This window comes from Artibeus jamaicensis, unplaced genomic scaffold, assembly GCF_021234435.1.
Source record: "Artibeus jamaicensis isolate MK-2021 breed Jamaican fruit bat unplaced genomic scaffold, CSHL_Jam_final contig_354, whole genome shotgun sequence".
Classification (NCBI taxonomy): Eukaryota; Metazoa; Chordata; class Mammalia; order Chiroptera; family Phyllostomidae; genus Artibeus; species Artibeus jamaicensis.
Window position 1 is genome coordinate 19333581 of NW_026521803.1, and position 15598 is coordinate 19349178.

General features: G+C 47.2%; 1 pseudogene; it reads left to right on the plus strand.

The window, feature by feature from the left end:
• The first annotated feature begins 1830 nt into the window (after nucleotides 1–1830).
• LOC119056169 (60S ribosomal protein L36a-like) lies at nucleotides 1831–9150 on the plus strand (annotated as a pseudogene).
• The last annotated feature ends 6448 nt before the right edge of the window (nucleotides 9151–15598 follow it).

Here is a 15598-nt window from a genome sequence, read left to right on the forward strand (position 1 = left end):
CGACGGCTGCTCGGCTTTACATTTACTCAGAACCATTGACCTGTGCACTTAAAATGGATTAATGTTGTGGCATGTAGATTATACCTCAATAAAGCTGTTAACAAAGACAATGTTTCCTAAAAATGATTAGGCCCCTGAGACTCCAGGGAGGTTGAGAAGCTCACTGGGGTCCCCCTAACCTGTGAACAATCCCCTGATCCTGGAAGAGGGAGGGAGGGGCCTTCTCCTACCTGCCCGCTGTGTCTCTGGGGATCCAGAACCTTGTCCAGCGCCCTTGGAGTTGGAGGGACTGCTGGTGCAGAGCCCCAGCAGGGGTCCGCCCCCCAGGGAGCCCCAGGCAACTCCCGTGCAGGTGAGTGCTGTGCAGGGCGGTGGCTGGAGGAGGCCACCTGGGACACGGCCAGGTGCTCGTCAGCCCCCGTTTTCACTGTGGATTCCTTTGTCTCAAGGCCACAGCCTGAGGAAGTTTGAGTGTGGAAGACAGAGGATGATGAAGGAGCTGGCTGAGACTGAGGGGGTCTTCCCCTCCAGGCGCCCCTTCCCCCAGTGGTCCCTGAGGAGCGCAGAGGTTAAGGGGCCTCGAAGCCGACCAGCCCAGGTTCCCTGTCCTGGCCCTTTCGGTCCCCCCAGTCAGGGGCCTCCGAGGAAGCTTGGGGCTCTCTGGGCTGGAGCCTCATCTGCCACAGTCCTGGCAACAATGATGTGGAGCCTTGGCTGTGGGCCCGGCGCAGGAGCTGCTCAGCACCCTTCCTCCCACCCGCCTGGACAGTGTGGGGGTTGCCGGAGAACACCTGCAGCAGCCTGGCTCCCTGCAGCCTGCAGGCGGTGGGTCCCGTGTTAGGACTCCCTGGTCCCAGGGCCTCAAAACGGTCTGGGAAGTGTCCGCTTTCACTCTTGAATCCAGCCCTGCCCATGACGGCCTGACTGGAGCCAGGTTGGGGTTCCTTTCGGCCATTATAGCCGATCCGGGCCTGGCCTCTCTGCCACCTGCCCCCTCTCCCTCCCTGCCACACACACTCCTGGCAGCCGGAGCCACCCTTCTGCAGGCAGGCAGTTACCACTGGGCTCCAGCACTTGTGCAGGCAACAAGCAGGAAACAGTGGGCAAGGTCTACACCTTGGGCTTAAGCTGTTGGAGCCCAGTGCAGTCGTGGGCACAGAGCATACTCTCCCTCCAAGTTTGCTGACTGACTGACTAACCGTAGCAATGAACAAGCTGTATGGGGATACTGCCCTCATATTCTCACAGACTGGCGGGGTAAACTGGCGTGCATTAAACCACTGCCAATGACTAAGTTAACAATTAAGGAGGGAGAAGTACAGAATTCTGTGGGAGCCACGGTCTGAGCTGTGTGGGTGGGAGTGGTCCGACAGGCTTCTCTGAGGAGGTGAGATTTAAGCTGAGACCTGAAGAATGAGAAAGAGGTGGCTGGATAGTGAGCAGAAGAAACGTTCCTGGCAGAGGGAGCAGTATGTACAGGGCCCAAAGCACAGCAGTCATCGCAGCGCTCCTGCTCTCTCTCTACACCCGCCCCCCACATCCTCTCGGTGATGCCCCAAGGCCACGGCCCAGCAAAGCCCCACTCCTCTCCTGGGACCCTTCTCAAGCCAAGCCCTTCTGACAGATTTCTCTCCTGCTCACCTCTAGAGCTCAGGACCCAGACGGTTGAGCTGCTCTTGTCCCCAGAGCCGATGCTATACCCCAGCCCTGTGCCTTTGCCCAGGACTGCCCTTTGCTCCCATTTCCACCTGTTCAAACTCTCCCTCCAGCCCTGGTTCTGGGTGAGGTGGAGAAGGCACAGGATGGGTCTGTGCACCCCGAACAGCGTGCATGGAGCAGCTCTCAGGACTGGGAAGTGCGCAGTCGCAGGTGGGCGGGGAGGAAGAGCGGATTTGCAATCAGGCCAGCACAAGCAGAGAGCTCCCCGTGTTTGTTCTCCCACATTTTCCTGCCTGGGCTTCCGCCAGCCTGGGGTCTGCAAGGGGATGGATCCAGGGTGGTCAAGGCTGTGGTCTGGGCAGTGACAGCTTGATTAGCAGTTTGATTCCAGTTGGCCTTATCAAGAGAATTCATACTGAGCACCTGCATCAGTGACACAACTGTCCCATCAGCAGTGGCCATTTGTGCCTCACAGGGTGGAGCCTGTAATCTGTCAGTCCAGGGTCTTCCCCACAGCAGGCCAGATGTAGCCAGGTTCGTCAAAGGGAGCACTGGTCACGGTGATTAGGACTGGGGTGAGCTGTGTCCCGAGCAGATAATCACGGTCACTTTCCGCAACAGTGTCATCAACGTCATCAAACTTGCTAAACCCGTAGTGCACCAGGCCCAGGAGTTTAGGGGAGCCTTTGTGAATGGAGGACCCTGCTGAATCGGTGGCTTTGCTCTAGGGGGCATGGTGAGTGTGCTGCTTCCCCTAAAGGGGTTGCTGTCACTTGTTCACCTTAAGCTGAGATGCTGGTAGGGCCAGGCCACTTCCTCTTGAGCAGTGGGTTGTTGGGCTCTTTCTAGTCCATTAGTCACTGAGTCTGAGCGGACCCACCCCAACGGGGAAAGAGTCACAAGGCATCCCTGGTCAGGCACGCAGTTTCAGCAAGTGCTTGGTATTTACCTTCCTCAGAACAAACAAAAAAGTGTGCTTGGTGGCTTGCCCAGCAGGTGACGCTAGGACACTAGGCAATGCCTCTGCATAGCCAGGCAGCCATTAAATTTTTACCTAAATGGGATTTCTCTTTCTCTCGCTAGAATTCTGTGTTTCTGCTGGACCACCAGGGTTGATTCAGAAAGAAAAGTATAAAAGGGAGGTTGCAGCCTACACGCACCTCAGAACTTCTGGATATGCAGCGATCCCAGATGGGAGAATCCCCTCTGACACTTACGGGACGGGAAGTGCAGAGGGTGAGCACATTAGTTCTCACTCTTTGGTCAGCAGTGGAAGCCACACCTGCAAGACAGTGAATCTGCCCGTTGGGCCCCGCCCACAAGGCCACTCTGGACTCCCTCCCTCTGCAAACTTTACCAAACCCCATCAGCTGAATTCAGGAGCCCTTTTTCTCCATGAGCACAGGAACCAAGGATGCTAACATGCACACAGGTGGGGGACTACAGTGGTGTTAGTCCCAGACACCAGGAGACCACGTAATCCCCCTGCGGGGGGGCTCCGGGAGGACAAGGGACAGTTGCAGCAGCAGCAGGAGCAGGAAGGAAACTTAATGTCAGCTGGTTCCCTCCCTTCCTCCCGGGTCCATACATGAGTGTGGGCATTTCTTCCTCCCAGTGTCTGGTGTATGAGCCCGGGGGCATCTGTATTCCTCTACACAGGTGGCCGCCTTTCAACCTGCAGTCCCCCCTGCTCTGGGCACCCCCCAACTCACGCCCAGCGCTGAGAAACAGCCTAGACAGAGTGCTCTGGGCTTTGCAGACTCGGCACACACAGCAGGAGAGGGAGGAAAGCAAGAAATCTGGTAACTGTCTCTCCCAACACGGAAAAAAACTACACAGAGAAAAGGTCAAAAATATATTAGATGACTTAAAATGGGATACTTTTTAAAAGTTTAATGCAAAAGCAGGAAAGGGGACATAGAAATGAAACATCAAGGGAACAACTGGAAGACAAAAATAAAATGGGAGGCCTGTATCCCAACATATCATCAATTACATTAAATGTGATCAAAATAGACACACCAGTTAAAAGATAAAGATTGGCAGAGTGGATTTTTTTAAATGACCCAGTACATACTGTCTACAAGAAACTCTCTTCAAATATTATGATATAGGTAGAGTAAAAAATATATATGTTTTTTCATATATATATTCTTATATATATATATATATATAAACTATATCATGGAAGCCCTAACAAACCAAGGCAAGAGTGACATTAACATCAAAGTAAATTTCAGAGCAAAGAAAATCGCCACAGTTAGAGAGAGAGAGGCTCGGCAACCCTGAATGTATAAGCACCTGAGCACAGAGGTTTAAAATACAAGAAGGAAAAAATTGTCAGAGCAGAAAAGGAAGAGATATTTTCACCATTACACTTGGATGCTGAAACCTTCTTCTCTATGTAACATACAGAAATAGCTGGCAGAAATTAGCAAGGACAGAACTGAACAACACCATCAACTAACTTGAATTAATTTATATTTATAGAACGTTCCACACAACAGCAGACTACACATTCTTTTCAAATGTACATGGAACATTTACCAAGATAGACCATATCATGAATCACAAATTAAATCTTAACAAATTTAAAAGGGTTGAAATCACATAACATTTTCTGACTATAATGGAATTAAACTAAAAATCAGCAACAGAAGAATAACCGAAGAATCTGCAAACACTAGGAAAAACCACACTTTTAAAAAGGAAATCTGAAAGGAAGTTTTCAAATGTATTAAAATGAAAGACAATTAATATATGACATATTTAAATTTGTGGGATGTGGCGAAAGTGGGAGGGAAACTGACTGCATTAAGTGAGAAATGTCTCAAAGCCGCATCGAAGCTCCCCCCTGAGACACCGAGGGCACTGGGGTGGGGAAGGGACATGAAATAAACCTGGACAGTTAGGAGGAAGAAAGTAATAAATAATGGTTGTTAATGAAATTGAAAATAGAAAAACAGAAAATGAATGAACCCAAAAGGTGGTTTTTTGAAAGACCAACGCACCTGATGCACCTGTAGTCAGACTGACCAATAGAAAGAGAAGACAAATGTCTGAATCAGGACTGCAAAGAGGGTATAACTACAGATCTCACAGGCATTGAAACAATAATAGCATCCGCTTGCAAACGAAATGGACCGAATCTCCAAAATTCACAAAATATCAAAGTTCACTCAGTGTGAAATAAATAACTCAGATAGTCCTACAATAATTTTAAAAACTGAATTTGTAGTTTAAAACTCTACTTTAAAAATCTCCAAGTCTTTTTTAAATATGTTTTAATTATGCCATTACAGTTGTTCTATTTCCCCTCTTCATTCCCCTCCACCCTGCACACCCCCTCCCTCACCATTCCCCCCTTTAGTTTATGACCACATGTCTCAAGTTCTTTAGATTCTATATTTTCCATACTATTCTTGCCCTCCCCCTATCTATTTTCTACCTACCGTCTATGCTACTTATCTTCTATATCTTCTCCCCCCTTCTCCCACTCCCCTGTTGCTAACCCTCCATGTGATCTTCATTTCTATGGTTCTGCTCCTGATCTAGCTGTCCTCTTAGTTTGCTTTTGTTTTAGATGTGGTTCTGACTAACTGTGAGTTTGCTGTCCTTTCACTGTTCATCTTTTTTATCTTCTTTTTCTTAGATAAGTCCCTTTAACATTTCATATAATAAGGACTTGGTGATGATGAACTCCTAGAATTTGATCTTATCTGAGAAGCACTTTATCTGCTCTTCCATTCTAAATGAAAGCTTTGCTGGATAGAGCAATCTTGGATGTAGGTCTTTGGATTTCATGACTTGGAATACTTCTTTCCAGCCCCTTCTTGCCTGTAAGGTCTCTTTTGAGAAATGTGCTGACAGTCTGATGGGAACTCCTTTGTAGGTGACTGTCCCCTTAGCTCTTGCTGCTTCTAGGATTCTCTCCTTCATTTTAATCTTGGCTAATGTAATGATGATGTGCCTTGGTGTGTTTCTTCTTGGGTCCAAGTTCTTTGGGACTCTCTGAGCTCCCTGGATTTTCTGGAAGTCTATTTCCTTTGCCAGATTGGGGAAATTCTCCTTTATTATTTGTTCAAATAAGTTTTCCACTGGTGGCTGTTCCTTTCCCCCTTCTGGTACACCTATAATTTGGAGCATTTAAAGATGTCCTGGAGGTTCCTAAGACTCTCCTCATTTTTTGAATTCTTGCTTCTTCACTCTTTTCTGTTTGGTCATTTTTTTCCTCTTTCTGGTCCACTCCTTTGAGTCCCAGTTTCCTTTCCATTACTATTGGTTTCCTGTGTATTTCCATTCATTTCAATTAGTTTAGCCTTCATATGTTCCTCTAATTTGTGACTAAAATCAACCAGTTCTGTGAGCATCCTGATCACCAGTGTTTTGAACTGTGCATCTGAAAGTTTGGCTATTTCTTCATCGCTTAGATTTATGGGCTCTGGGGGTCTGAGTTGTTCTTGAGCCATGTTTTGATCTGTTTGTGCCTGTTACGTACAAGGAGCGGAGCCTTATATGTTCACCAGGGCGGGGCCACCCAGGTCACTGGTTTGTGACACTGTATGTGGGGGAGGGATCAGAGAAGAACAATGGCGGTTCCCTCTGCCGCTTCCTGCTGCTGGGGCCTGCTTGGTCAGTCTCACTGCTGGCTCCCTCACTGGTTTATCTGCACGCGAATGAGTGATTGAGATTAGCCCTCAGTGGGTCCGCCCGCTACTCCACACCTGGGATCCACCCACGGCTGCTGGCGGGCTTGGGTCTCAAGCCCTGGTAGGTCTGGTGGATCTTTCCTGCCTGACCCTGCTCTGCTGCTGGCTCTGCCCCTCTTACCGGTTTGTCTGAAGGGTTCGTTGTTGTCAGACTTCCATGTAGTTCGATTTTCTGTGGTTTGGCTGTGTTTTTGTTGCTAAAACTTTATGTTTTTAAACTTAGTTGTGGGAGAAGGCACAGTGCTTCCACCTGCGCCTCCGTCTTGGCGGAAGTCCCAAAATCTCCAAGTCTTAATGCTTTTGTTGACAAATGCTTTTTAGTGGAACAGCATTGTTGGGATGTAATTCACATACCACACACACATCATTTTTATACGTTCAGAGTTGGGCAGGCATCACCATAATCCATTTTAGAACATTTTATCACCCCAGAGAGAAATGCTGTGTCCGTCAGCAGCCACTCCCTGTTGTCCCCCACCTGCTCAGCCCTGGGTTGCTCATCCCCCACCTCCAGGGATTTGCCTGTTCTGGACATTTCACATGAGTGGGATAATACAATATGTGGTCTTTGTGATTGGTTCATTTCTCTTACTGTAATATTTTCAAAGTTCCTCCATGTTGTTGCATGCCTCAGTTACTTTTTTTATGGTCCAATCATATTACATGGAGGGGTACAGCACCTCTAACGGATCCATTTATCAGTTGATAGATATTGGGGCTGTCTCCACTCTGTGGCATAATACAGCCACATAAACATTTGCGTACAAGTCTTAACATGGACTTAGCGTTTTCACTTCTCTTGGGCGTACCCTTAGGAGGGGGGTTGCTGGGAGGAGCAGGAGTGGGAGGGGTAACTCTATGAGATCGTTCTGAGGAAATTTCCAAAGCAGATCTGCCATTTACATTCTCACTACCAGTGTATGAGAGGTTTTTTTTAAAGATATATAACAGGTGTTGTTATTTGTTTTTTAAGAAAATTCTAGCCATCCTACTGAGTATGATATAATGTCTCATCATGGATGGGTTTTTTTTTTTTTTTATAAGAGAGAGGGGAAGGGAGGAAGAAAGAGAGGGAGAGAAACATCAGTATGAGAGAGAAACATTGATCAGTTGCCTTCTGTATGTGCCCAACCTGGAACCAGACCTGCAACTCAGGCATGTGCTCCAACCAGGAATCAAACTGGTGACTTTGGTTTTTGGGATGATGCCCAACCAACTGAGCCATGCCAGCTGGCTGGGGCTCATCATGGCTTTAATTTGCATTTCTCTAATTACTAGTGATGTTGAGGCCTCTTTTCATCTGCTTATTAGCCATTTGTATATCCTCTTTGGGAAGAATCTATTCAGATCCTTTGCTTATTTTCAAATTATGATGGTCTTTTTTATTATTGATTTAACTTTTTATTACTGATTTTTTATTATTGATTTATATTATTGACATAAAGTTTTCTTTATTTATTCTAGATACAAGTCCCTGATCAGATACATGATTTGGAAATATTTTCTCCTACTCTGTAATTGTCTTTTCACTTTTCTCATTGGAATCCTTCAAAGCACAAAAGTGTCTGATGTCAATGACATCCATTTTATACTTTTTTGTTCTTGTTGCTTATGCATTTGGTATTGTGTCTAAGGATGCTTGTTCTAACCCAAGGTTATAAATGTTTATGTCTACATTTTTTAATATGAGTTTTATAGTTCTGGCTGTAACATTTAGGTTTAGGATCCATTAGCATTAATTGTTATGAACGTTTTGAAGAAAGGATGTTTTGTATGTGAAGATCCATTTGTCTCAGCACCATTTGTTGAGAAGGTTATTCTTTCCCTACTGAATTGTCTTGCCCTCCTTGTTGAAAATCAGTTGACTGAAAACACAATCGTTTATTTCCGGACTCCAGTCCCTTTTTATTGATCTATTTGTCCACTCTTGTGCCAGTGCCACCCTTTCTCAGTGCTGCTGCTTTGTAGTTAATGTGGAAAGGGCAGTGCACGTCCTCCAACTCTCTTCTTCTTTTTCAAGATTGTTTTGGCTATTCTGAGTTCCTTGAATTTCCATATGAAATTAAGAATATAAGTATTGTAAGCCCTGGCTGGTGTAGCTCAGTGGATAGAGCACGGGCTGCGAATCAAAGGGTCGCCAGTTCGATTCCCAGTCAGGGCACATGCCTGGGTTGCAGGCCAGGTCCCCAGTAGGGGACACATGAGAGGCAACCGCATATTGATGTTTCTTTCCCACTCTTTCTTCCTCCCTTCACACTCTCTAAAAATAAATAAATATTTTTTAAAAGAATATAAATATTGCCTAGAATGGTACCCCTGAAATCTATATAATTTTATTAACTAATGTCATCCCAATAAATTCAATTTAAATGAATATAAATATTGTCCATTTCAACCCTGTTAGGTGCAGGCAGAGAGAGACAAAGAGTGCGGATGCTGAGTTTCCCAACAGCTTTACTGCAAAGACGGTCAATGTGCTTAAAACCCAGAGGACTTTCTGTAAGAAACGTGGAAAGCATCAGCCTCACAAAGTGACCCAGTATAAGAAGGGCCAGGATCCCTGTACGCCCAGGGAAAAAGGCGCGGTGACAGGAAGCAGAGTGGCCACGGTGGGCAGACAAACCTGATTTTCTGGAAGAAGGCTAAAACCACAGAGATTGTGCCAAAGCTTGATAGTGTTGAGCCCAAGTGCAGATCCAAGGGGATGCTGGCCATTAAGAAATGGGAGCATTTTGAACAGGGAGGAGATAAGAAGAGAAAGGGCCAAGTGATCCAGTTCTAAGCTTTGGGATTCTTTTGTTCTTTCATTTTCAAAAGGAAAATGTTGAAGCAGTAGAAAAATTACCTGTATGAAAATAAATGCACTGATATTCGTATTCATAAAAAAAATATTGTTGATTTCAGTCCAAAGGCACTTGGGATTTTATAGAGATTTTGCCAAATCCATCTATTAACTAGGGAGTGTTGCCATCTTCAAACATTATCTTCCAACCTATGAACATGAATTGCCTTTGTTTATTTAGGTCTTCTTTAACTTTTTTCAACAATGTTTTATTGATTTCAGTATTTAAGACTGTATTTTTTAAGGTAAATTTAGTCCTGTATTATCATTCTTTTTTTTTTAAAGATTTTATTCATTTATCTTCAGAGGGGAAGGGAAGGAAAAAGGGAGAGAAATTATCAATGTGTGGTTGCCCCTCGTGTGTCCCTTACTGGGAACTGGCCTGCAACCCAGGCATGTGCCCTGACTGGGAACCGAACCACAATCCCTTAGTTTGCAGGCCTGTGCTCAATCCACTGAGCTATGCCAGCCAGGGCCTGTTTTATCATTCTGATGCTATTATAAGTAGAATTATTTTCTTAACTTCACTTTTGAATTATTTACTGCAAGTGTATGAAACTACTTTTTTGTTGTACTGTATGTATAATTTATATATTTTTGTATATTAACCTAGTTTTCTGTAACTTTGCTGTCTACACTTATTAGTTTTAATATTTTTAGTGCATCCTAGGGCTGTTTTTTGTTCAAGATCATACTATCTGCACGAGTCACAGTGGTTTTTTGCACATTTGACTCTAAGGCAAGGGAAACAAAGCCAAAAACTAACAAATGGGACTACATTGAAGTAGGAAGCTTCTGCACAGCAAAGGAAACCATCAACAAAACAAAGGGGTGGACCTGGCTGGTGTAGCTCAGTGGATTGAGCACGGGCTTGTGAAGCAAAGGGTTGCTGGTTTGATTCCCAGTCAGTGCACATGCCTGGGTTGCAGGCCAGGTCCCCAGTAGGGGACACGTGAGAGGCAACCATATATTAATATTTCTCTCCCTCTCTCCTTCCCTTCCCTTCTAAAGATAAATAAATAAAAAATTTTAAATATTTTATTTATTTATTTTTAGAGAGAAGGAACAGTAAGGAAATAGAGAGGGAGAGAAAGATCAGTGTATGGTTGCCTCTCATGTGACCCCTACTGGGGACCTGGCCTGCAACCCAGGCATGTGCCCTGACTGGGAATCAAACCAGCAACCCTTTGCTTTACAAGCCCATGCTCAATCCACTGAGCTACACCAGCCAGGGCTTAAATAAATAAAATATTTTAAAAAATGAAGTATCGATTGACATGTAAGCTACATAAAGAAATAAACTTTAAAAAAGAAAGGCAACCAACCAAATAGAAGATATTTGGACATGATACAACTGGGAAGGGGTTAATATCCAAGATATGAAAGAATGCAACTTAAAACCAACAATAACAAAACAAGAGAACTGGATGAAAAAGCAGGCAGAGGGTCTGGAACAAACAGGTTTCAAGGGGAGACATACGTGCAGCCAACAGGCGCATGAAAAGGTGTTCAGCATCACTGATTATTGGGAAAATGTGAGTCAAAACCACGGCGGGTTGCCGCCTCACACCTGTCAGAACGGCTGCCATAAAAAAGACAAAAAAGAAGTGTTGGAGCACATGCGGAGAACAGGGAAGCATCTTGCACTGCCGGTGGGAACGTAAACTGGTACGGCCACTACGGGAAACAGTATTGGATGATCGGATGTACGTGTCACATCTTTAGCCAATCATCTGTTCACACACACACACACACACACACACACACACACAGAATACTACTCTGCCATGAAAAGAATGAAATACTGCTGTTTGCTACAACATGGATGGATCTTGAGAGTATTATGCTAATGAAATAAATCAGAGCAAAAGGACAAAAAGCATGTAATTACTTTCACATATGGGATAGCAAACAGAAAAGTAACAGATGAACAAAACAAAATAAAAACAAACCCGCAGATACAACGGAATGGTGGTGACCAACAGGGAAGAAGGGTGGGAGAGGGCAAAAGGGGGTCAGGAAGGTCAAGTACATGGTATTGAATGGAAACTAGACTTTTGGTGGTGAGCCTGCAATAGCGTGTACAGATATCAAATTATAATGTTGTGTACCTGAAACTTATAGAATGTTAGTAACCAATGTTACTCCAGTAAAAAGTAACTGATTTTTAAAAGCTCATGCAGCTATAAACAGATAGTTTGAGGGACAATCACATAAGATGGTGCACACGTCTGGTTCTTGGTGAGCTCCCCCCGTGTGACAGCGTGTCTCACTCCCCCTGCTCTCTCCGGCTCCCAGAGGTGGCCCCGTGCCCTGCAGTTAGTCCTCCCGGGAGAGGGGCTGCGTGAGGCTGCCCTGCCTGAACCAGCTGACGGACGCCCTGAGCGCCTCTTTCAGCCCCATCCCAGGCACTGGCCCCAGGCCCTTCTCCCAGGCAGAGAGCAACCCCAGACCCAAAATGTTCCCACACCCATGGGGACCCCAAAATAGAGAAAGAAGAAGAAAAGTGGAGGTTTTTACAACCTGGGATTTTTTTCTTCTGAGGGTGGGGCCTCCATGTGTGAGTCCTGAGGGGAGGGGCTCTGTGAGGAGGGGCTGGGGGTAGGTAGGGGAGGGAAACCCACCTTAGGAGAGTCCTTCAAAGCAAATTCTGAATGGCTCCGAATAAACGGAAGTCAAAAGAGCTACATATACGTTAACTTTATATTTAAAATTCTTTAAAGACTTTATTTATTTTTAGAGAAAGGGAAAGGAAGGGAGGAGGAGGGACAGAAACATCAATGTGTGGTTGCCTTTCATGCGCCCGCTACTGGGGACCTGGCCTGCAACCCAGACATGTGTCGTGACTGGGACTCCAACCAGCGACCCTTTGGTTCCCAGGCCCATGCTCAAGCCACTGAGCTACACCAGCCAGGACTATATTTAAAATTTTAATATATAAAATTTCAAATAGAAATTCTGCTCTGGTACCTGTTACATACCTACGGAGTAGTTTCCAAAAACTCAGCATATTTGTTGCTCTCTCCCGTGCTGGGCCCTGCTCCTGGGACGTGGCCTGACCCTCGGGCACAGGGATGAGGCGAGCCGTGCAGCGTGGGCTTGTCTGCTCCCTGAGGGAGTGCACCTGGCTCCAAGTGGGTTCTCAGACTGTACTGTGTGTTTGCGGGTTTGCAAGCCCGCAGTCTCTTAGTCAAGGGCATGGGCCCACGGGTGCCTGTGGGGCTTTGAACACTCCCAGAGCAGGCCTGGCCTGGGTGGGGACGGAGACCCGAGGCCTCTGAGAAGTGGCTGCTTCTCCCCGCACCAGGCCAGGCTCGCTGCCACACGCTGCCCCAGCTGCCCACTGCCCAGTTCTCTCCACCCACTGACTTGGGGGTGGGGTCCGCCTTCCTCTGACAGAGCCCTGGGGGTGACAGTCACCCACTCCTCCACGTCCCCTCTCCCAACCTCTCCATCAAGTCAGGGCAACACTACAGGGTCCGGCACAAATAATGCCCCTTTTTATTACAAAATCGTAAGCATGTAATTCTGTCACGTAACAACATCGCACTCAAGCGCACCATATGACATTTTAGGTGAAATGTTCAAATTAAAACTATAAATCATCACACCCATATTATTACCCTACCAACCACACTTAAGCAGGCCTTACATCTGCAGGACCCTGTACTCCCTCCTCGGGGCCATTGTTGGGTGACACTGGCACCTGGCACATCAGAGGGGCTCAGAAAGCGATGGTGACCTCCCCGCCTCCTCCTGCACAAGGCGGGAGGTTTCAATGGCGAGCACTGGCAGGTGCTGTCCTCTCAGTCAGGGGCCCTGTTTGCCTCCGTTTGAGGACTGCCTCATTCAGTCCTTGGGGCAGGAAGCCACACTGAGAGTTTGTGAACAAGGTCTGTGAACCTGGTCTCTGAGCAAGGTTCGTTTCAGCTCCTCGGGGGCACTGCCACCAGATGGGCCATGGAAGGACAACTCCGGGCAGAGGACAACTGCCCCTCGGCCCAAAGTCCTGCCCAGGAGATGCTTGGGCTCCTGCTCAGCCAGCCCCAGACGGACAAGGGCTCACGTGCGGGTCCTGCCCCAGAAGAAGCCCCAGCTATGCCCCCATGTGCAGTACCTCCCCACCCCAGGGAACCACGCCAGCTGCACCCCAGTGACACCGGTTTCTCAGACGTAGTCTCTAAGCTGAAAGCACAGCAACATTATTATGAGCAGAGCCTCTGAAAAGAGGGCTGAGAGCACTTGGAAGACGCATTGCTCTTAGTCGGTTTTATGGCACATTTGCATTTAAATAGATTCTTTAACTCTCTTTCTGAATTTCACAACAATAAAGCCTTAAAAATGCTGACTGATAGAGTGGCGGGTGCTTAATTTTCACTTTAACACTGATACATTGTCTTATTATAGCCACTCCAGCTCGGATAATGCTCGTCAATGCAAGTTTTAAATGTTTTTTTCTTCCTTTTGGGTAAAGAAGCAGACCATCCCTGCCCCAAGTTAACAGGAAAGCTGCCGTCGCGCAGGTGGACTCAGCCGTCCCAGCTCGGAGCTCCTCCTTGGCAGCAGCACATCACACAGGCCATGCAGTCGGTACATCCTAAACTCACACGGTGAGGGACGGCCACTAGCCTTACTGTGCTGACCACACCGTACAATGTATGAATGTTGAATGACTATCTGGTACGCCTGACGCTAATACAATGGTGTATGCCAGCTGCACTGTAATACATTTTTAAAAAACAGAATACATAATTATACCCTGGGAAAAAATGTCAGCCAGCCCTGTGTCCCACCCTGCACGGTTTCCTTGGCTGGGAATGAGGCCTCCCAGCAGCTGCGGGAGAGGCCGCGGGTCCCAGAGCCTGAACCTGTCCTTGGCCCCAGCCAGTGGTCTCCTGGAACGGGCTCTGCCACCTCTCAAGAGCTGCTTATTAAATTTGCAGGAATTTTCCAAGCCAGTTCTTCAACAGTCATTATTAAAAATTAAATTATGTAGACTTACAAGGAAACAAATTATATTAAAAGCGAAGGTAAAGAATACTCAAAACTCATTCTTCATTACTGTTTTATTGCTGTCTATGCCCCTGAGTCATTCACATCGGAGGTGGAAAGGTTACATAATGATGTTCCATGAGGTTCAGCTGGAGGCTTGATATGGGCCCCCCCCCCAGGAGCATTTACAAACCAGCCCCCAACTTTATTCAGAGAGGCAGTTTGCTAGCTGTGTGCCAGCCCACCGCTGCTAACAGTGGGCACAAGCCAGAGCCACCGTGGGCCTGCTTTCCATCTCGTACATCAGCCCTGGCAGGATGGCAGTGGGCGGGCAGGCCCTCCGAGACGGCAGCCCTCAGCGCGCAGAGGTGGTTCGGCCGGTGCCAAAGGGCTGTGTGATAGTTCTCTTGATGCGGCCCCAGAAGAGCCCTATTGCCTGTGTACTTCCTGTCTCCCTCTAGGAAAACTCCCCAAAGGGACCTTCGCCCCAGCCTCTCATCAGCCCTGTATCCACCTCTCCGGGGAGACAGGGAGGCTTCAAACCCAGCAGGTCCTCCCGAGGTTGCCCAGAGTTCCTGCCTCCCACCCGGATGGTGGCAGCAGCAGCATTATCCCAGACTTCTCAGCCTCTGGCCCCTCCCCAGCCTGCCGGATTGTCACCTAATGGGGCTCTTGTGATGTCGCCCTCTCCTCTAGAACCTACACTGGCTCCCTACTCCCCAGACAGCCATCACCAGCTCCCCTCTCTGGCTCTCAGGGTACCACCTGCCCTGAATGAGGCTCCAAGAAGGGGAATAAAAACCACCTTTGTATGCCCTGGCTGGTGTGGCACAGTGGGTTGAGTGCTGGTCTGCGAACCAAAGGGTCACTGGTTTGATTCCCAGTCGGGGCACATGTCTAGGGGCACATGTCTAGGTTGTGGGCCAAGTCCCCAGTGTGGGGGGAGCACATAAGAGGCAACCACACATTAATGTTTCTCTTCCTCTCTTTCTGCCTCCCTTCCCTTCTGTCTAGAAATAAATAAAATCTTTAAAACAAAAACCACCTTTGCTCATGTTAGTTGGTTTTCAAAAAAAAAGGAACATTTGCCCAGTCTGACATGATCAAGGCAAAGCATCCTTTTTGTCGAAAGGGGGTCACTGAAATGGTCCAGATCCCAATTCCCTGAGCCTTCTGCCCACAGGCATCTGTCCTTCCCTGTTGCCCTGGGTGCCTCCACCTCACTTTCTAAATCCTGTCCCTTCTTCCGGTCACCACCCTCAGTCCCATATCCCTTTATAAACAAAGGGTCATAAATACACAAATAATGGGGTGTGTAAAAGACTGTTAGGATACCAACTGTAATCTGCCGTGTTCCAGGATGGGATACAAGCCCATGACGCAGGACCTGTCCAAA